This window comes from Belonocnema kinseyi, chromosome 3 (genome assembly GCF_010883055.1).
Source record: "Belonocnema kinseyi isolate 2016_QV_RU_SX_M_011 chromosome 3, B_treatae_v1, whole genome shotgun sequence".
NCBI classification, from domain to species: domain Eukaryota; kingdom Metazoa; phylum Arthropoda; class Insecta; order Hymenoptera; family Cynipidae; genus Belonocnema; species Belonocnema kinseyi.
Window position 1 is genome coordinate 151,008,533 of NC_046659.1, and position 22,678 is coordinate 151,031,210.

Genomic DNA, 22,678 nt, shown 5'->3' on the forward strand with positions numbered 1-22,678 from the left:
AATAGAGGGCCGGAAACTTTTCAGCCTACCCTCGTATTATAAAAAAATAAGTCTAGGTCGTTGAACTTCACAACCAGCTGCTAGCCGCTCAGATAACTATCAAACCATCTTAGTGAATTACCATAATATTCAAAAGCCTCTAGTTTTCAGATGAACCTTATCTGATTAACCTTTTGAACTGCAAAACTTGCTCATTACCTTCAAGCGTCACCGCAATAAATTGAGTGTATTAGTGCATAAAGTAACTTAGAGCATGAAGACCTACCGGAAATAAACCCATGCTGCTACTCCTTTAGCGAATTTTTGTACTAAAAATTAAAAGTTTATAAACTAAGATACTCTCCAATATTCTTTATATTGCGTTTATCATATTTATTAATATATCCGACTTGTCATCTGCTTTGCAGATTAGAAAAATGTAACTAGATTTTCAATGAAAATAACAGCAACCAGTAGATAAGGATTTAGTAAAAAGGTGTCGAATCTATCTTGAGATTGCGTAGCAACAGTTTTTATAAAAAACATCTCATGCATAAATAATCGAAAATGTACTGTATTAGATTTAATGTGAATTTAAACTTATCTAGTTTTTATTAATTTCCGAAGTTTTAAGGCCGTTTGAGTCCGGTTGTCTATCTATCTAAGAGCGATGTAAAATAATTTAAAAATATTACACTCGTACCTCGATTCTGTGCAAGCCGATATTCTACCTTTCCAAGGTCAGAGACTCCATAATGCAGTGCTGAGCGTTGAAATAAAAAAAAGTTTCTATTCCGTGCCAACCAAATCCGAGGCCGGAATAGAATTGGGATATTAGTGTAAAAAATAAAGCTTTTACTTGTTCGTAATGTCTGCGCATTTCGCAAACTAATATAACATACATTTAATCTGTGCAGTTTCCCATAATATAGAAAATTTTGCATTTTAAACATACTTTAATCGGATTTGAAGCGCGAGTCCTTTTGAAACAAAAAAACTATGGTATTCGCTAGTTATGACTTTATTTATTTATATGCTTAAATTTACATAAGTTGCAGATTAAAATATTTCTTTTTTTTAATCTAAAATATATCTTTTGCATATAATTTAGGGAAACTAATTAAAACGATACGTTCCCATGGAAAAAGCACCAATATTATATTGCTTTCGTTGCTTCCGGTGTTTTTCAGGATCTTTGTTGTTTTGCTTTTCGATATTCTTTTTTGACTTTTGTTGTTGTAAAGCTGCGCTATAGACCTTGCCTCCTGGCATTACTACAAATATGTGTTCGTCGGGTAGATTCCATTGATTTTGTTCTGGATTAAACTCGCTGAAAGGACTAGCTAAAAGATATCGGCCGGGTTCGATCTGTATACGGGCGAAGGCTGGAGTATGAAGAAATTTAGTATGTAATCCAGCTATTGGTTTTAGGAAAGCATCACGATATCGCTCTTTTCCTATTTTCATAAAATGTTCAAATAGGTAGAGAGGAGTCCTTTGCCCACGTAATAAAGAATTGGATGGGGTATTTGTAACAACGACATCTGCCTTATCAGTACAACCATCGTGCAATGTTATTACAATTTGTCTTTCACCGAGAGTATGCTAATCCATACTAATTTTTTAGAACAAAATTGATATTTATAAAGTTTTTTTTACGCTACTAGTAAAATTTTAACTAATATATTTTTATAAACACAATGATCGAAAAAAATGAACTATGTATTGATGAAATTAAAAAGATATTTTTTGGAAGTAGTTTTTCGATGACTTTTCAAACTCTGAAGCCAACGGATACCAAATTTTTTAAAAACTCGTAATAATTCCAACAAAATTTGAACTCCTGAACTCTGGAAGTCCGAACTCTTCAATTTTATTCGAAAATATCCTTAGAAAATTCAAGACAATTTATGTTAATTTTAGTAGTAATAGAGTCTTTCAAGCCAAATTAAAGAAAACTTCGAGTATATTGATTCGATTTGAATATGTACAATATCAAATGGTCAAAATTACCGATAGCAATATTTTATATATCTTGCGTATAATCTATACTGAAACTGTAAACTCTTTTTGGATTTTTTTCACATTAAAAAACAAAGAGAATGAACCAGATTTGATTTAGTATAGAAAATAAATCGATATCAGATTCGCATTTGACAAGAAAAAATATATATTTCAGAAAAAATACTTTCGGTTGTATGAATTCATGTGTCAAATTTATTTGACCAGTTTATTTAACAATAAGAAAGTAAGAAGTCTATCGACGTCCGTATTGATATTAATATATTTTTATATTTGCTTTTCGCTTGTTTTTGAATCGCGATTATTTGCTTCATGGTGAGTTTATTAGCAAACCAGCACATCAGTTTCTTTCTGTTAGTTTAAATTAGGAACCTGAATAATAAGTCGTCACCATGTAAACAACAATTTAAACTTCGGTAGAGACAAAGAAGTGCGTTTTTCTGGAAATTTAGTTTAAACTGGTATTTGGTTGGCCTTTATTTTGTACCTTTCGAATTTGTTTGCTCTCATTCCTCAGTTTTATTCGAATGCCAAAAAATTCAATTTCTAAATTTGTGCGAAATTGGTTAATATTTAGGGGTCTCGCAAAAAACATAAAATTTCTTATTATCTTCGTATTTTTCTTTATTCTTATTTTATTTTTGTAAATCTAATATTTAAACGCGATGATATGTTACAAATCATTCCGTATTCCATAATAATTATTCTGCAGAATTCACCAGACAATAAGGATTAATCATAACTTTTGAGTTTAAATCACTTTAAGCCATTCTTATGGGTACCCAAAAAACTGCGTAATTGACGAAATTGGAATTTCACTCAATAACTATAGACAACAAATTAGTATTTAAAAATATTAAAATATGTTTAAAATTTGCTACGATAAAAGATTTTTCTTTCTTTTTTAAGTAAAATACAGGGTGGACACGCTGGGGCTTACATACATGGCGAGTTAAATGCTACCCGAATTGCACAACAGCAGAGGAGAAGCCATTATACAGGGGTATTTTCATATTTCGCGCCTTTAAAGTTTCATTCGGATCGGCCATTTGGTCAAGTCCGTGCATCTTCGGGTCAAGTTTATGATAGTTTCCATGGTTTCGTTTGAAACTTCAAACAGATATAAGTGTCAAAACAATATAGGTTATGTTATATAGTAATTACAAATAATAAAAGTGTTTAATTAATAATGAAGTGAGACATGTGAACTGAGAAGTGAACGTCATTTTTTTCTGTGTTAATAAAATTATAGAATGACTGCTGAGTGACAAATACTATAAAATAGTAATAATATTCTGCACCGCCAGTGGGCGAAGAATGAATGGTGTTTAATGCTTATTTTTACTGCATAAAAAAATATTTTATGAATAGACAGGATATGTTTCAAATAAAGTGAATGAAATATTACATGCGTAAACTTTAAATTGGCATTGCCTACATTTTCTGACAGCGATTAGGGCAAACAGGTGAATCTGGACATAACCGTTTGAAGTTTCGAACGCAACCATGGAAACTATCATAAACTCCATCCGAAGATGCACGCACTTGGCCGAATGAACGATCCGAATGCAACTTTAAAGGCGCGAAATATGAAAATATCCCTGTATAATGGCTTCTCCTCTGCTGTTAGGCAATTCGGGTAGCATTCAACTCGCCATGTATGTAAGCCCCAGCGTGTCCACCCTGTATATACTTGAGCAAACAAGAATTATTTGTATACTAGTAAAATTATTTTAAAAAAATATTTTATTGGTATTGCGTGTACATAAATAAATTTTCCTCGAGACTACGATATCTCTGCTGAAGCAAATAGACAATTAAAAATTTAGGCGTCTATTACACTACATGGGCGATTTCATACGAGTCAGCGAATTCTCAGGTTCCTCATGCACTATTGTCTTATGAAATATTTATTTTGGATTTTCGTTTTTTTATCCACGTTGATGCACGTATGAATAATATTTGTTATCTTTCTACGATTCCCAGTTAAAAGTTTTGATTGCTAAAATAGTTTCATCTTTCAGGATTAAGTTAGAAGCAAATCAGTTTTGCGGTTTCTAATTTTTAATTGTACAATGTGAAGCAGATATCATATTTGATAATATATCAGGCATTGTTTAGTATTAAGGGATTTCATCTAATTGTTAATCTTCAGAAGCTAGAAAAGACTTAGTCTCACGGAAAATGCTGTAATAGTAGACAATTCGAACATATTTGAAAAATTTTTGATTCCTAATCAGATATAACGTTGCATGAACCAAAATACTTCAATTTTAAAGCTAAAAACTTCAAGAATAAACAATATTGTAACTGTAAGCTCTTGACTAAACGCATGTTTGCAAACATATCTCATGTTGAATGTGTATATTAATTTTAATATTATATTTCACTTACGTCTAAGATGCAGGAATCCCATGAGCGCAAGGAGTAGTTTTTCAGTAGAAATCCTCATTTTTTCGAACTACATAGAAAAAATGACGAGGAAAGGTATCTAATTTTTACAAATTTCGTGAAAGCACTGACGCGATACGTGACTACTACCTATACTTTTATCCTCTCTATCAAATAATAACGCTTTATTTATTCTTGAAAATGAATCAAGCGGAAGAATGAGCCTTCTTGATCTCAAATTTCAAAAATTTCTTATTTGTTCAATCTATTTCCTATATAGCATAGAACCTTCCGAATATTTAAAAATTATATGTGTTTAAGGTTTCGTGGTATACGCAGCAAATAGGAAAAGTAAAAGAATTGTCTCTATTTTTCAAGTTAGAAAATCTTGTAAGGAAAGATGAAAAAATATAAGTCACCATTACCATACAAACAATTCACATCTGTGATTAGCTAGTAGTGAAAACAAGCTCTTTCAGCTTCAACAAATAAATTACCGGCACGTGTCTCACGCTCTACTAAATTTTTTTGCAAAATGCAACATTTTTTATGTATGTTGAATTCTATTATATAAAATGTAGAATTCCTGTCCCTCTGCCCAAGGCTTACTTTTTAAGGTGAAAATGTTTTCTGTTAAATATTGTATTGTATCTTATCTCATTTTGAGCCAGCGATTTTGTATTTCAATATTTCATGATGTCTTGTGACGGTTTTCTACAAATATAACGTTTATTTCTTAATGTAATTTGTTAACGTTAAAACAAAGCTATGCATCTTATCAAAAAATAAGTCTAGGTCGTTGAACTTCATAGCCAGCCGTCAGCCGCTCAAACAAGTATTAAACCATTTTATTTAATTAACATGAAATCCAAAAAAGCCTCCAGTTTTGGGATCAACCTTATGTGATTAACCTTTTCAAAAGCATGAGGAAGTTCGTGTAAATTGCATCAACTTGTTCATTACCTTCAAGCACCTCCGCAATAAATTGAGTGTGTGAGTGTATAAAGTAAGTTAGTGCATGAAGATCTACCGGAAATACACCTATGCTGCTCCTCCATTAGTGAATTTTTGTATTGAAAATTAAAAGTTTATACATTAAGATACTCTCTAAGATTCTTGCTATTGCGTTTATCATATTTATTAATATATCCGATTTTTAATCTGCTTTGTAGATTAGAACAGGATAACTAGATTTTAATTTGAGAATGGCAGAATCCAGTAGATAATGATTCAGTAAAAAGGTGTCAAATTGGCCTAGAGATTGCGTAGCAGTAGTTTTTATAGATTAGACTATTAGAGAAGTAATGCCATCAACACCAGGACCTTTATTACAGTTGACTGCACTGACCTTCTCAAAAACTTCCATGAAGGCGATTTCAGCATTACTGAATCTAAAAAATAGAGCTATTTAGTGGTTTAAATTCAGATATAATATTTGTCTATTAAATGGAAGCATATTTTACTGAAAATAAAATAGCGATTTCCCGATCAGCGCTGACTTGATTGTCTCATATAAATAAAAAATAAATAAATTAAGTTAGGCATGCGGCCGCAAGATCTATTTTTATTGGCATATTTGTAAAATTGTTTCTGGTTTCTAGAAATAATATGCTCAAGTTATTAATATTACCAGAAAAACATTTTTAACGTAAAAGTCTGAAAACTTAGTTTTGTTTTGTTCTTTGTTCGCCATGGTATATTTAACTTAATTATACGTCTACATGCCAAAACTTTCATTTGAGAGATTTTTGTAAAAAATTGGACTAGAACAAAAACTTCCAGCCTAGTGGGCTAAAAAATAAAATTTCCTGTTTATTCTCATTTTTGGTCAATGAACATGAAAAAAGAACACTTTAATATATCGGACTAAAAGTTCAGCTTTCAGGATATTGGTATTACAAAAGAAATTTCACCATTTTTCTTACTGTGAAACCTTTAAGAACAGAAAAAAATATCAGGAAGGCATAAGAAATTTTATTTTTTCGTGCACATCTACATTCTAAGACCTGCAATTTCAGCCATCTGAGAAAGAAATTGGACTAATAGAAAAGCTTTCAGCATAGTCGTTTGAAAACAAAATTTCCTTATTTTTCTTATTCTTCAATTTTTTACAACAAATAACATCATAAAGTCATTTTATACAATTAATTAAATAAATGGTGAAACATAGTTATTTAAAAATGAGTCTTTATTAAAAACAAAACAACTCAGATAAAATTTTCATCTTAAACAGTGAAAAACCACATTTCTGGTCAAAAATCTTTTTACAATGAAACAATGAAAAGCAAATATATATTTTTTTCTTAGAAAAACCTTGCAAATATTACTTTAAAGCAGTCATGGACGTAAAATCGTATTTTTTGTTGGGAAATTTAAATAATGTTACTATTCTCAAATAATTATTAGTTATTTATAATTTATTAAAACTTATGAAAGAAAATGAGGAATATTACTTTTAGTTTTGAAACAAACAGTACCATAATATTTAATTTAGTAACATAATATTTAATGTTAATAATATTAATAAATATTAGTATCCTTGCTTGCTACACTCTTAGAAATTTCTACAGCGATTTTACTATAAATGTAATGCAAGCAATATGCAATATAATTAAATTTAATATACCATTATATTGTAAAATAATATACATGTATAGTAAAATAGAGTGCATAAAAATTGAAAGTTCTTTGATGTATTCAAATCTTGTCAAATATTTAAAACTAAAATAATAACCTACAATTCATCGACTAAATTTTTATTTATAATCAAAGTGCGACGTACGGGTGGTGTTTACATCAAAATTCACTGCCAATGTCAGAATTTTTACGTGAGTACTGCTGCTTTTAGGTTAGGTGTTTTAATTATGTACTTAACTGAACTTATCCACTTGAAAAACAGTATAATTTATGTTCAAATAGTAACAATTATAATGCTTTATTATTTAGAATTAATTATTACTGCCAAAATTATCTTTAATTTGTGTAAAGTGAAATTAACTGGCTCTTCTAAGAATTAATCAATGTACATGTATATTAAATTTACAACGCAGCCTCTTAATAACTTTTTCATAGACCGAGTTCTTAAATTTCCTATATAAATGTATATTAAAATTGCAAACATTTTTAACAGTGTATGAAACATAAATTTGAACTTCGGGCCATAAATCAAAGCAAATTTTCATCCAGAACTCGAACACTTCATTATTTTTTGTAGTATGCATTGCTTTAAACAATATTTAAAGTGTCCTAGTTTGATGCGTCGTAAAAGAAAACTTGAACAAATATTTTTTATTTCCAGAAAATTGAATTTTTACGTTTTTTACGTGAGAAAATTTCTATGGCAAAATTAAAATCTTCTGCTTTTTGGAATCAGATGGCGCATCGCCGTTTCACCATTTCTAATACCTGAAAAATCTTAGAAATTTCAGGGAATTGTTTTTAACGTCAGGGATTTTATTCGAGCGTGCTTAATGTTTATTCTATTTTAATATAAAATTATATAACAATTTTTTTTATTTGTAAAAGTAACTTTATAGTACTGGTATTATACTTATTCATATAAAACTTTTTTTAAATATTTTTAATGATCATAAGATCACATTTTCAGTATTCATCTGTTTGGATACAGTTTCTGGAGATAATAACCAAGATGAGATATCTTTCTACGCTTCGGGGGTGTTCCAGGATATATACTGTTATGCCTTTCGTCATCCTTTTTGAACTCTTGGCGTTGTAAAAGTGCCCTATGAACCTGGCCTTGCGGCATGGGCACTGCCACATATATGTACTGTTCGGGTGGGAACCATCCTTGTTCTTGTACATTATACACTTCGAAAGGGCCAGTTGAATAATATTCGCCGGACTCAATGTGTATCTGACCGCTATCAGGAATATGAAGAGCAATATTATGTCCAAGGTTAAAGGGTCCATGGAAAATACCTCCATATTGATTTTCCGCTATTCGTATATAATATCTAAAGTCGACAGGATGCGCTTGGTTCGGAAATAGCCACATGGGTGCGAAATTTTCATCAAGGATATGTCCCGCAACAGTACATTTATCGCGCATTTTTATTAGAATATGTCTTTCAGGGAAATTACCGGGATCCATTCCATTTGCATCTAATTTTGTAAGAAAAAATTCATATTTATTATGTTTTTCTCCACTAGTAACTTAAACTTTTAACTATTTTGAACAAATACTGATCGAAAAAAAATGAACCATGTATTCATGAAATTAAAATTGTTTCTTAGGAAGTAGTTTTTGGAAGCTTTTCAAAATTCGGAAGCCAATGGATGCCCTATTTTCTAATAATTCGAGATGATCCCAACATAAAAATGTGGACAAAAACAAAACAGAGGAAAGAAAAATGAGAAGGTAACCAGCCAAATTCTCTTCCTTTTCTTTTTTTTTATTCCTTTCTTCTTTTTTATTTCTATTACTATCAAATCAAAGTAAAAAAATTTTCATAAATAATATTCAATAACGTTTCGGCACTCTTACGGCACCCTTATTGATGTAAGACAAATTTGAGCAGGTAGGAACAGCAACAAAACAACGATGCTCTCCCTTTGATACCTGAGAATCAAGGTATTTTTCTCATTTGTTTACTTTTTTTTTAAACAATTTTTTCTTTTTTAGGATTTTGTTTCTTTTTTTTAAGAGGGTTTTTTTTTTAAAATCACAATATAAATATGTTATGGTGGTTCCCCAAATTTGGTCGCTTGATTCTTGGTTTTATTTTTAGGAATTGTATGCATCAAAATTTGAACTTTTGAACGCCTTAAGATCGAACTCTTGAATTTTATTTCAAGAGGATCTTAGAAAATTCCAGACAATTTACGTTAATTTTAGTACTAATATAGTAATTTCAGTAAATTAAAAAAAAATCTAGTACAATAATTTGATTGGAATATATACTTTGTCAAATTGTCAACATTACAGAAAGAAATGTTTTATACATCTTGCGTACGATCAGTCCTGAAACTGCGAAATTCCATTCGATTTTTTTTTCAACTTAAAAAAAGAAGAAAATGAGCCAGATTTTTTTAAATGATATAAATATAGGAGAAAAATCAAGTTCAGATTTGCATTGCGCAAGAACATCTGTATATTTTGGAAAAAACACTGTCCGTTGTATGATTCATGTGCCAAATTTTTTTGACTAGTGCAATTAACAATAATAAAGTAAGATGGTCTATATTTCCCAATTGAAAATCATATATTTTTATACTCGATTTTGGCCTGTTTTTAAATCACGATTATTTTCGTCAGTGTGAGGTCATTAGTATACAAGCATATTTTTTTCTATTAGTTTACATTAGGAAACAACAATTCAGACATCGCGGTAGAGATAAAGAAATGTAATTTTCTGGAAGCTTTGTTTAAACTGTTAGCAGTAGGGTCGCCATTATTTTTCACTTTTCGAATTTCTTCGCTCTCAACCCTCGATTTTGTTCAAATGCCCAAAAAATTCTTCTTTCGAAAAAAATTCGCTAATATTTAGGGTTCACGCAAAAACTATAAAATTTCTTATGGACTTAAGATGAAAAAAGTCAGCCTTTTGTAAATCTAATATTTAAACACGATATGTTACGAATCATTCTGTATTTCAAAAGATTGTCCAGAATTCATAAAAAATATGAATCATTCATAAAATTCTCGAGGATTAAGTTTGAAATTAGTCAGTTTAGCGGTTTTCAATTTTAAATTTCTCTATTTAGAGCAAACCCATTTTTTAATAATATATTAGGCATTGTCTAGTATTAAGGAATTTTTACTAATTCTAGCCCTGGAAGGGCTGGAAAAGAGTTATCCTTATGGCAAATTCTGCAATAGGAGACAATTCGAGTATGAACCAAAACACATAAATGTTTAAGCTGGTTACTTTGAGAACTAACAATATTGTAACTGATGGCGCTTTAGTAAATATATTTAAAAACACATCTCGCATTTTCAATTTTTTAAATAATTTTAATATTATATAGGACGCTTACTTCTAAAATACAGGAATGCCACGAATGCAAGTACTTTTACAATAGACATCCTCATTCTTTCTAAGTAGCAGAAATGACAGAGAACATAAATCTAATTTTCCACGAAGTTCGTAAAAGAAATGAAACAATAAATGACTAATAAATATACTAACTTTTATTGCTTTTATCAAATAATCACAGCTTATTTATTGTTTGAGATAAAGCAAGTGGAATGATATTTTTGTTCTCACATCTGAAAGTTTCCGTATTTGTTAAATTGATTAAACATAAAACTTTCAGAATTATTGAGAAAATCTGCATTCCAAGATCTTCAATTGTAGCCATCTTCGAAAGAAATTTGACAAATAGAAAAACTTGCAGAATAGTCGTCTAAAAAACAAAATTTCCTTCTTTTTCTTGATCATCAATCTTTTATAGTAGAAAACATCAGTATAACATAGAAAATTTTAGCTTTCATTGAACATGTACATATGTTCCAGACTTTTTAATTGAACCATATTTGAAGAAAATCGGATCTTTTTTAAGGCATGAAAAAGTGGGCAATTTCCTATTAGTTGAATACAACAATTATTTTTGGGTGACGTTTTTTAGTTAGGATATCTTTCATTCGAAAATTTACCCTATTAATAATACAATTTTGAAAATAAAATAAATAACTTGAAAAATGTTTGGGTGTCAGGGAAAATCTAGGAAAATTTAAAGAATTTTTTGATATGTCAGGGTACTTTTTCGATCTTGCTTGAATTTCTTGTAATAATAGCAATATTAAATTAACTTATAAACTTATTTTTTTAATCATTTTCCCTAATTTCAGACAAAATTGATTTTATTGAAGCTATTTATATTTCGAATTGAATTTAAAGCACCTACGAAAATAATTTTTTAAAATTATTCATCAAATTCATGGACTATAGCAATAAATTTGAAGAAAGATTCATTTTGTTTTTAGTGTTATTCATTTCTTTAATCATGTGGTGGTGATAATACGAGTATATTTAGACATATTCTGGTTTCTAAAAGCTTGCACCATTAAGATCTTTTTGGTCCTTTTATAAAGTTACTGCTATAAATTGAGGAACATCGTTAGTCTATTTTATATATAAAAATTACTATTTCTATAAATTTAGGTATTTATAAACACTGGAAAAAACACATTATTCCTGGAAAATTCTATAGATACTTAGAAAGATATTGGAATTTTAAAGGAATTTTAAGGAAATATACACTCGGAAACACTAATAAATGAAATTATAGGATATACTTAATTTAAACATAATATATTTAATTTAAACTTACTAAAGTAAGTTTAGATTTGTATCTTCAATATTAAAAAAAAAAAATTCTGTACTAAATACTAACATGTAAATTTATTTTCTGTTTCAGGTACTTATGGCTCATACTGTGGATTATTTTCTATTTCGAAATAGAATTTGATGATCGTATTGGTATGTGAAAATTTCCATTGAACGATTTTAAAGTCCTTAAATTAACATTTTTTTAATTTAGACTGCATTTTGTCAATTAAATTCTAATGAAATTTTCGAATTTAAAATCATAGGGTCTCCTCGACTAGAAAAACTAAAATTAATAGGGGATTTTCATATTGGGAAAATCAGAACTAGAAAGAATAGGTAGAATTTTCAATTTGCGTTTCAATTTGGATATAAAAGTGTTTGAACGATTGTGTTTTTATTCATACTAATTAACTTATAAATAATATTTATTAACTTTCTGCAATGCCAAATTAAATTTGTTAAGCTCTTGATTAAACATGTTTGCAATTATATATCGCATGTTCAATATATATTAATTTTAATATTAAGTCACACTTACTTCTAAAATGAAGGAATCCCATGAACGCAAAAAGTACTTTTTCAGTAGAAATCCTCATTTTTTCTAAGTAGAAAAAATTAAAGAGCAAATGAATATAATTTTTCACAAAATTCTTTTAAAAAAGCGACGCAATAACTTACTGCTATATATAATTTAATCACTTCTATCCAATAATAAGGTTTTATTTATTCTTTAACACGAAGCAAGTGAAATAAGAAAATTGTTCATTTCAAATCTTAAAGTTATCCATATTTGCTAAATTTATCACGCATAGAATCTTCGGAATTATTAAGAATTACAAAACAGGTTAATTAATAGGTAAAGTTATTGTCATTATCTCCTAATTTTTATCAAATTTGTCAAAATGTAAGAACATATAAAAAGATTCTAATCTGTAATTTGTTCATTATAAATTAAAACTTCAACAAATAAATTCTCGTCACGTGTCTCGCACTCGATTAACGTTCATGTAAACCGCAACTTTTTCTATAGTATAATGTTGAACTCTTATTATATTTCATGTATGTTTTAATCATTCAAACGGTTCTACAGATAATCGCAAAAAAATTGAAACTCTTAAAATCTGTAGTAAATTCAAGAGATCTTAAGTAAATTAAACCTGATTTAAGGTCAATCGATTCCAGTGGATCTTTGAAAATTCAAAACAATTTAAAGTTGTTCAGCCACTGGAAAAGCATTTTAAAGCTATGCTTCTTACGTGTTTTCATATGAAAGATTAGGGAAACTGGTATTACAGCCTGATTTTTTAACTCCGCTTCTATAACCTATAACTCTTATTATTTAAAATATTTGATTGTTGATGGAATATTTCTCTATACAAATAAAAAAAAACACTGACGTTAAGAAGTCACGTCACGAATGTATAAGAGAAGGAGAAAAACTTTCACTGCTTTCCATCGTAGCATTTCATTCATGACTTTCCCGTTCATTAGTGCGAGGCTTAAGATTAGCGTCTTTAGAAATTTTAACTATCAACGATTAAAACTGAATCGAGCTTTGTAGACAGGCACAACGATTCGAGAAGTGTGTCACTCTGTAATCAATTAGCGTGGAAGAAACTTTACACTAGTAGCCTCGCTTCGCTTATTGCACGTATGGCCGAGAATTCCTTTTTCGGTACGCATCTCAACTATAATTTCCACAGAAAAATTGATGAAACTGATTGATTTCGAAGGAAATTTTTAAAATAATGGTGATACAGACTTTACAGTCCAAAATGCTCTTAAAGAAAGGAAAATAGCGTAACTTTTCTCAAAAATAGAAATAGGGCAATAAATTCTATTTAATAAAGCTGGTTTAGGTACCATATTGAATTCAATGTGAAACGGATTTTCAACCAAATAGTTCATGTTCCAATCAAGGAGACGAATTTTCAACTGAAATGAGGATTCTTTAAAAAAAACGACAATACGTTGCTTTCTCGTTTGGTATGAGTAACAAATTCTTTGGGACAAGTAACGAACGGTAGTAAAGAGAATGGCAATATTTGTTTTATTAGCCGAACAAATTCTTTTGTTTGTTTTGTTATGCCAACCACTTTTTTAGCAATCACAATCAAATCTTTGGCAATCCTAATATTGCTTCATTACTAGATGAAGTTTCTCACAAAAGTATAATGTTTGCAGCAAAAAGATTCTTCTCGAGTCAAATGAAAAAGATTATTAATCTCAAAATAAGAGGAAACTTCATTTGGTTCAAGAAACATCCTTTTGATACAAGAGGATATTTCTCTTATGTTAGTATAAATCAAGATATATTTATTTTATGTTGTAACTCAATGTAAAGAATCTATATCCATAATCCTAAATTCTAAACTTTAAACAGTAAACATTATCCAATTCAGAACATTCTTGTAGTATTTGCCTGAAAAATAACTGTCACTAGTTACACACAATAAAACTTCTTTTTAATTCAAAACTGTCTTTACAAAACCCCACAAATCAAAACAAATACGTTGCTTCATTTGTTGGTACGAGCAAACAAAATTCCTTTTCACAAATAACAAACGATACTTGACAAAATCACTAAATTTATTGTTCAGGCTACATAACATGTTTTGTTATACCAACCACATTTTTAATAATCACAACCAAATCTTTGGCAATCAAAACAAACATTGTATCAAAGAACGCAAACTGTTGATAAAAATTATTTTGTTACTGAATCCTTATTTTTTCTTAATGGTATTATGCGAGACAACCCTATGTAGTGTATACATGTCGTACAACGCAAATAAGATAGTAGAGCATAGAAAATAGTATTTCGAAACATCGTGTGTCGGCTCAAGCGCATTCCGTCGGATTGTATAAATTGTGTCTGATCCTGGTCTTTTTATGGGAATTTTCGATATATATATATATATGCATCAAGATTCACATGACGCGTATTTTACTTTCTCTATGGTGTAACCTACACTCCGCAATCATAGTCTATAGACTACAAAGCATAAATGTTACCATAAAAGCATTATGATTACCGAGAAAGTTTTATGGTAATATGAGAAAGGCACCAACTCGACCTTGAATAATATAAATTACCGTGAATAACAATTTGTCATTCTGTTTATGAAGTGTCCGGGCGAATGCATTTTTTTCATTCATAATTTTACTCCTTCACGTAGAATTTTTTACTTTTTTTAGTGCATAATCTGGGTGTCGTAAAAATAATAGAAAAACAATTTTCTCACTGCCTGGAAGAAAATGAAAGATATAAATGTGATTACGAATTTTTGTGTAATTCTTTAAATAATTAAAATTAGTGATTTTATTTTGGTAGTAGAGCATCTAAATACATACTTTCCTTGTTCCTTTCTTTTATTCTGTTTCAGCGAATTCCTCTTTTTCCCTTGTTAAAAAAAAACTCGACCCTTTTCTCGTTTTTTTTCGCTTAAGTGCGAAATGAGTGCATAGAACCCAAAAAAATGCTTTTATTTTGGTGGAACATTGATAGTTTTCAGTTGAAAATTCAAATACTTAGTTGAAAGTTGAACTACTTTGTTAAACATTCATTAAACTATTTTGTTAAAAATGCGTTCTTTTTTAGTTAGAAATTCCTTTTTTTAACTGAAAATTTAAACATTCTATTATTGGTTAAAAAATTATCAGTTTTGGTTAAAAAATGATTTTGTTAGTTAAAGATCCATCTATTTGACTGCAAATTTATCTGTTATGTTAAAAATTCGATTTTAGTTGTCATCGAAAAACAACTTTTTTGTTGAAAAATCGTTTGTTTTTGTTTGAAAACTATTTTTCTAACAGGAAATTGGTTAAAAATTGAGCAGTTAAGTATACATTTTTTTTTAGTTAAAGCTACAATTGTTTGGTTAAAAATTAATCAGTTTTGGTTGAAAATTTAGTTATTTGAATAAAAATTCAACTATTTCTTGAATTAAAAATTAAACTACTTAGTTGCAAATTGAGCTACTTTCCTGAACATTCTTTTTATTGTGTAAACATTTAATTTTTTTGTTGAAAATTTGTTCTTTTTATTTGAAAATACATTTTTTTAACTGAAAATTCATCTATTCTATTATAAGTTCAAAATTGATCGTTTTCAGTTTAAAATTTAATAATTTGGTTAAAAATTTAAGTATTATTCTAAATTTGTCTTCAATTTCGCCTTTTATCTGGAAAATGAAACTACTTAGTTAAAAATGCAACTGTTTTTGGTTTAAGTTTAATTTTTTTTATTCAAAAATTCTTATCTTTAGTTGAAAATTCATCTTTGTAGGTGGATAATTCAACCATGTGTCTTCAAATTCAACTATTTTATGGAAAATTTAATTGTTAAAAAAAAATACAACTACGTTGTTTAAGGTTCATCTAATTTATTGGAAAATCCAACTGCTTGTTGAAAATGCATATTTTTTGGATTGAAAATTAATCTTTTTTGATAGAAAATTTCTTAGTCGAAAATTCAACTGTCTTTGAAAAAATTCGTCTTTTGGGCTTGATTATAACTATTTAAGTAAAAATTTAACTGCTTGCTGTTGAAATTAATTTTTTTCTGTTTGAAAATTCAAGCATTTCGTAAAAAATTCCTTTCTTTTGATTAAAACTTCAACTATTTTGTGCACAACTCTTTGGTCCAAAATTAATTTAATTGTTTGTTGAATATTCAACTATCAGGTTGTAAAATCATCTTTTTTGATCAGCTACTCGTGTAGAAATTCAAATCGGGAACTAGTCTGGTTCCCGACAATTTGACCCCACTTAAAGTCGGGGGCTAGTCGGGTCATTTGACTAGCCCCCGACCAGTAGCATCACGGTAGATTAGTTGGGGGCTAGTCAGGTGATCCGACTTATCCTAGTCGGGGCCTAATCGGGTACTAGCAGGGGTCATATGATAATACATCCGCGTGGAATATTAACCAAACTTCCCAAAATTTGTGGAACATCCACTACAAGTTTGTCAAAATACTTATTATTTACGGAAATCTCCATAAACTTTTTTGAAATATTGAAAAGTGCTCAAATTTACCCAAGATTTAATGGGGAACATATCCTACGCTAAAAAATACATCAATTTATGTAAATAAAATACCCCAAAATTTGTGGAATATTAATTTTTTAAACAACACTTCAGCTGGAAGGCAGCAGTGGAAGAGCTTCGCTCTGAAGGAACCGCCATGTTGGTCACAGTAGTCTCTGCTCCAGGTAATTATGCTTGGTTAGGTGTGGACTGCTGTCTTAAACACTCGACGCGTCATTTCTGTTGCGCGAGAGGCGCCACGTCGCGCCCTTGCGGATTTTCTTTAAAGCTACCAGTCCAGAAGTCGCAAGACTCAAATGAAGGTGGTAGCGAAATCTGAACTGTACCGTGGTTAGTAGTTTACTACTAGGATACTGCTCTTCACTGATTAATCAAAAACTTTTTCTCTTTCCAATTTCAACTACATGAAGGATTAGACTTTATTTACATATGGCAAATCTTTCAGATCAATTTAAAAATTAGCATCTGTACAAATTTAGAGTCTTATGACTTTCGTCAGACTTTTTATCTACATCTATATGTATTTTCCAATATGGATTTTCGTAAAATTCCATACAAAGGTATTTATAAATGTTTCTAGAAATTCGCAATTTTCTAAAAAATACTACAAAAAATAATATTACGTCTTTTTGAAGATTTTGATCGTTGTTTTTATGAAAAGTTGATTTTCATACAAAATTATCAACTTAATAATTATTTATTAAGTATATTTGAGATGAATTTAACATTAATAAATCTTTTCTCCAAAAAACGGTGTAAAATTATTGTTAAATATATTTTTAGTGTTTTAGAAGAAAAAAATCATTACGCTTTTTTAGATATTACCCCATTTGATAAAACCTCGCCGAAACCTCAAACATAAGAATAACCCGACCACAGCCCCACTGGCTCCCGACCAGAGCCTGAAGATTACCCGCACGGAAATTAGTGAACAAAAGGGCCCAACTAGCCCTTGACCAACCACCGACCAGGCCTCGACTGAAATTTTGACAACAAAAAGCCCAACTAGTTCCCGATTAGTGCCCGACTTGTAATAGGGCCAAATGGGGGTTTTTCCACACGTGTACTACTCTTCTTTTAAAGTAATTAATAATATTAATGGGAAGTGAGAAACAATTATTCTAAGCCGATTTTGTGTGTGTGTGTGTGTGTGTGAGAAAAATTGGTTTGCAATTTATCAGTAGATTAATATAGCAATAGAAATATAAGTGAAGATGCAATGCTGGTAGCTGCTGCTTCAAATCATAATAAATCAAACTCGAGTCTTTAAACAAAATCATTTAAAAATGAACTTTATGAAGATGTGGATATTCAATAGTTATTAAACACATGATTATGTTGATTGAATAAAATGAAAGTATCTGCAAGAAGACCATATCATATACATATGTACATAAAGAGCGATGATAAGTGAATCGATTTAGCCTTCAAGTCAAGGACAAACCAATCATCGTGTGCCATCTTTCACGTGTGTAATCGGTGTCTTTAAAAACAGGGGACTTGATTGATTCCACTTTGTAGTTGATGTCGTTAGAAAAAATAATGCCAGGACAGATGCTTAGTAAAGGCTTAGATTTTACGAGTGTCTGATGACATTGCTTGACGCTCAACAGTTGCTTTATTTCGTCTGTCGGGCCGTTCAAAAATTAAGTTAGGCTTTTTTGAAAGTCCTTTTTCCAAATACCAAAAAAACCCTTCACTCATTCAATTTTTTTTTAATTTGATAAAAGCCTAAAAACAAACTAGCAGAATATATTAAGAGACTGTAAAAGTAGGGTGATTTTTCACAAATGTCTTTTATTATTTTCCGAAACAAATTCTTTTAAATAAAATGATGTATAGGCACCATATTACATTCAATATTAATTGCTAATATTTCACGTTTATATATTTTGAGTTTTTAAACAAACGAGTTTAATCTTAAACCACAACCTGTTTCATTTTTAACAAAGTAGTTGAACCTTCGAGATAATAGGACGATTTTTTCAAAAGATAGTTGTATTTTTGTGACAAACAAGATGAATTTTTCATCCAAAAGTACGAATTTTTTATCCAGAGAGAGGAATTTTTAATAAATATGTTATATTTTCGACCATAAAATACTACTTTTTAACAAAATAGTTGAATTTTTCACTAAATAGATGTATTTTCAACCAAAAAGTTCAATTTTCAAAAGAAAATTTTATTATCAACAAAACAGATGCAATTATTTAAAAGTAATTAAACTTTTAAACAGCAGGGAAGCATTTTCTACGAAATAGTTCAATTTTTAACCAATTAATTGAATTTTGAATTATAAACGAAATAATGGAATTTTCAAACAAAAAATATTAAACTTCTTCAAAACATAGTTTCATTTTCAACCAAACAGTTGAATATTCGAGTCAAAAATATTGTTTATTTCACAGTTAAACTTGTAAGTCAATAGTTCAACTTTTTATTCCAAAAAGATGAAAGATCAACAAAAAAGTTACATTTCCGCCAAAAAAATTAGGCTTTTGTAAAATTTTCGAATTTTGTAACAAAAAATTTAATTTTCAAAAAAATACTTGAATTTTCAACTAAAATTATAGATCTTCAACAAAAACAAATTAATTTGAAACAAAGAAATTCTACTCTAACCAAGTATTTGAATTCTTAATTTAAAAATATTTATTTTCAATAAACAATGTAATAGTTAATATTGCAACTAAAAAAGATTTTAATTTAAAAGAAAAATTAATTTTTAACAAAACAGTTGAATTTTCCACACTAAAATATAACCTTTTTTATGAAATTTTCATTTTCCGGAACAAAATAATTCAATTTTCAAGAAAATAATTGAATTTTCAAAAAAAGTATTATAAACAAACAAGTTTAACTTTCAACCAGATACTTAAATTCATAATGAAAAAAAGAATTAATGTTCAATAAAAACTATAAAAGTTGATATTTTAACTAACAAAGATTCTAACTATTAAAAAAAACCATCTACAACTCAGTTTCATTTTTTATCAAGTAGTAGAATTTTATGCAAAATTGTTGAATTTTCAAGTCCAACGGATGAGTTTTAAAAAAAATAGTTAAACCTAAAAAAAAATTCAAATAGTTTAATTTCCAACCGAATTCTTAACAAAATAGTTAAATTTGCAACCAAAGAGATTGTTTTTAACGTAACTAATTATTCTTTAACAAAAAAGTATTTTTTATCAAAATTTGAATTTTAATAATACAGAATTTTCAACCAAGAAAAATAATTTTCTAACAAGAAAGATGAATTTTCAACAAATTGCATACATTTTTAGCTAAATATTCTGAACAATGGATGAATTTTTTAAAATCCTGAACCAAAAAAGTAATTTTCAACCAAAAAAAGTTTGTTTTCTACAAAACAGTTAAATTTCAATGGAAACGGATGCATCTTTTTCAAAGCTGTAAGTTTAACAACAAAATAATTATATTTTCAAATAACTGATAAAATTTTACACCAAAAATGATGAATTTTTAACAAAATTATTGAATTTTCAATAAAACAATTAGACTTTCAACCGAATAATAAACTTTCTAACCAAAAATAATGAAGTTTCATGCAAAAATATTATAGTAAACGGTTCAATAAAAAAGTATTAACTTTGAAAGAAAAACAGTTGGAGTTTCTAATTTTGTTTTTTTATTTCAGTTCGCATTTCAGATGACAAAAATAAGAAAAATGGGGAAGACTGTGATGCCTGCTCTAAATAAATAGGAATTTTGATAATTTATAGTCTAAAGAATAGCATTTTAAATAAACATTAAAGTTTATTTTTAATACTTGACAAATTTATTCAAATAGTTTTATCTTTTTTTTTTAATCTTAAAGTTAGAAGTTCTGAAAGAACGTCGATGATCAAGACCTTTAAGTTAGACTAACCTTCGCTAAACGTTTTAACTTCGTAATCCTATAGCGATGTAATAAAATTATTCATAGATGCGTTCAGGACGATAAAGTGTGCAGCCAGAATGTTGCATAATCCTTATTTTATTACTTGACTAAGAATCGAAGAAAATTTTCCGAACGGAAACGATTTCTATTCAGGGCATAAAGATGTACTAAAGTTATCTCTAGTTCAAAAATCAGCATTGTTAAAAATGATTCATAAAATCGACGAAAGTATTTCTATTGGCAATTCTAACTAATTTTAGAATAGAACTGAACGCAAATTTGTTTAAAAAATATTTCAGGCTGATATTATTTATTTAACAATAGTTATTTAGGCTTTTATATTTTTGCTTTCTCTTTTGGAATTTTCCTTAAAAGATACCCTAAAAATATCTTCGGTACGTTTCTATTCAAAAAATGTTATTTAACAAAAATGTTATTTATAAAATGTACAATTGGGCAATTCCTAAATCAAAATTTTAAATGAAAAATAAACTTAAATATGTTTTTCTTAAATAAGCCTCCAGTCGTGTTTTAACATTTGTTACAACAGTTTTATTAAAAATGAACTTCCATTTTTATATAAGATGTTTATCTTTAGTCTATAATTTCTCAAAATTATTATTTATTTATAGCAGGCTCCACAGTCTTCCCCCTTTTTATATTTTTCGTTGAAAGTTAATCCTTTTTAATTGAAAAATCTACTATATTACTTTTAATTGAGTACAATCTTTTTTGGTTAAAATTCTTATTATTCGATTGAAAATTTAATTTCTTGGTTGTAAGTATAATTATTTTGTTAGAAATTCTATAATTTTGTTTAAAAATCATCTTTTTCGATTAAAAATTCAATCATTTTCGCTAAAAATTGACCTAATTGGTAAAAAATGAACCAGTTTGTTAAACATTTATATTTACCATATATATCAACATTTTTTTTAATTCATCTTTTTTGGGTCAAATTCAATTGCTTTGTAAAAAATTCGTCTTTTTAGATAAGAAATTCGGTTTGTTTCGTTGAAGATTCATTAGTTAAAATTCATCTCTTTGATTGAAAATGTAACTATTTTATTAAAAATTCAACTGTTTTTTTAATCCGTCTGTTTTGTTTGAAAATTCAGCAATTTGATGGATATTTTTTTTTGTTCTTGACTAACAAATTTTTGTGATTTTTTGTTTGAAGATTCATATTTATATTTAAAAATTCCTTTTTTTTCAAAATAAGTTTTTTAAATTAAAATTAAAATTATTTCTTGAAAAAAGGTTCCTACTCCATCTTCATTCCATTGGGAATCGAACCACAAAACTTCTGATATTTTACTTCAGTATTCATTCATTAATTTTTTTAAAGTTTAATATATTTAGTAATAATTCATCTTTTTTGCTAAAAGTTGAACCATTTTGTTGAGAATACAACAGCTTATTTGGCCTTTATTTAGTTGAAATTTGTCCTTTTTTGATAAAAAAAAAATTTTCTTGGCTGCAAATTTCAATTTTGTTGAGTTAAAATACATCAGTTTCGTGAAAAATTAATCTTTATCTGAAAAGTTTTCGTTGCGAATTCGTCTCTTTGATTTAAAGTTATTTTATATAAATTTCATCTTTTTTATTGAAATATAAACTATGACACTTTTTTGTTGGGAACTTATCTTTTTAGGGTAAAAATTGAACTATAATATAACAAATTTAATTATTTTTTCGTTAATTCAAGTATTTTTTCAAAAGGATATCTTTGTAGTAAAAAAGAGATTTTTTTGTTTAAAATAAATTACTAATTTTGAAAATTGAAATCGTACCTGAAATACTGTTGTATTCCGTTTGTACAAGATTCCAAGTTAAAAGTATTGTAAGATCAAAATGATAGCATTTGAACATTAATGATCAAGGAAATTTAAAAATCAGCCAAGGAAAAATCAGGGAATTTTAAAAATGAAGTTATAACTAGCAATAACTAGCAAATATTTATCATATTTATTATTGTTAATAACTAGCAAAATATTTCTGGAGACAAAAAATTACGTACAGTAAGGGGGGGGGGGGGGGGGG

General features: G+C 28.5%; 1 protein-coding gene across 3 annotated transcripts in view; it reads left to right on the forward strand.

Moving 5' to 3' along the window:
- The window catches only part of LOC117168801, a 202,219-nt gene that overhangs the window by 157,158 nt on the left and 22,383 nt on the right, over positions 1–22,678 (forward strand). Inside the window, exons 1-2 of one of the 3 annotated variants that reach the window (XM_033354624.1) lie at positions 8,706–8,770; positions 11,773–11,834. The exons of 1 other annotated variant lie outside the window; for it this stretch is intronic. The gene's annotated coding sequence lies outside the window, so the exon portion shown is untranslated. Of the gene's footprint in view, positions 1–8,705; positions 8,771–11,772; positions 11,835–22,678 lie in introns of those variants that run through there. One more of the 3 variants, XM_033354623.1, reaches the window with a different exon arrangement.